The sequence below is a fragment of the Cricetulus griseus genome, chromosome 5 (genome assembly GCF_003668045.3).
Source record: "Cricetulus griseus strain 17A/GY chromosome 5, alternate assembly CriGri-PICRH-1.0, whole genome shotgun sequence".
NCBI lineage: Eukaryota > Metazoa > Chordata > Mammalia > Rodentia > Cricetidae > Cricetulus > Cricetulus griseus.
In genome coordinates, this window is record NC_048598.1 from 134,772,075 (window position 1) to 134,773,488 (window position 1,414).

Genomic DNA, 1,414 nt, shown 5'->3' on the forward strand with positions numbered 1-1,414 from the left:
AGACAGAGTTCTTGTTTCAGGCAACTAATGCAAAAATGTCTTTGCTTGCAGAAACCAGGGCCAGAGACCTTCCTAACATTCTCCTGGGGTTTCCTGAGGGTTTTTGAATTGGCTGTGTGTGGCTGGTCCCTGGTTGCTAGTCACCAGCAGCATCTTTGCTGCTGACAGATTGATCATCTGGGAGCTAAAGACCTCAGCTGTGAAAGAGAGTGTTGTTCCTCTCAGGGACCAGGATGCTGAGTGAAGGTATTATGAATTGTCTGGTTGATCTGACTGCCTTATATTCTTATTCTTGACCTTGTTTGTAGTCTGAGGTCCTTTCAAGGAATTATAAGGAAATATCTTTGTGTTTAGCCCCTAGTTTTTGGCACAGTTTATGTCCAGGTCTCTCAAATTGAAGGTGTGTGATTGGAACCTCCACAGTGCCAGCAGGGTCAGCTCTCTAAATCTTGAGTAACTGAAGTCAGTGTTCTCATGGGAAAGAAGGCCGAAAAATACACTTTATTCGATGAAAACACAGAGAAAGAATAACCCACTTCTTCCTAATGGAGGGCTTGCCTTTTGTAGACATGTCTGGAAAGAAACTCCTGGGCTTTGATTCCCATTGTAAGCTCAAATTTGATACCCATGGTTTAAATTACAAGGTTTTTGTCTTTTTTTTTTTTAAAGAAGGAGAATGATACATGTGATGCTTTGAATTATATCAATGAACTTCTTATTCAGAGGTGGACTTTCTGACAACCCCACCCTTGGGAATGCAATCCATAGTCAGAAGTAAGAAAAAAAATCTTTCAAGGCTAACATCATGGTTATAAAGGCATGTACTGTACTCTGAGGGCCACGGCTTTAATGAGTTTCTTTAACATGCAGTTTTTAGCAAACTTGGTTATTCAGTTTCCAAGCTCATAGTAGGCAAACTAAGCTCAATGAGAAAAGAAAATGTTGGAGGTGGCAATAAACATAGGGGTAATGACTGACAATCTGATGGAGGAAGCAGAGGCAAGGGAATAAAAAGGCATTTGCAGAGAATTGCCACTCAGGATAAAAAGGCTCTTACACTATCAGGAAAATATACAATCTGTGTTCAGCAGTCCCTGCTGAAGAGTTCATGTATATTGGTGTAATTCCTTGGTAGTAAAGTATGTACATTCCCAGTTCTTTCTGCCTATTATTGGAACTGCAGTGAAAGTTGTCTATTTTGCTCTGACATGCATGGAAGATAAAGAACAGAAAAAGGAAAATTTCCATCTTTATAACAGAGATAAGATATTAAACAAAACAAGTAAAAAAAGACCATTGGGGTGGGTCTAGAAACAGGAATAGCAGATGCTGGTGATATGAAGACAAAGGAAAATGGGGAGGACCACTTTAATTGGGAAGCAGGGAGGGAGGTTAACATGGGAGAAGGTAGGTA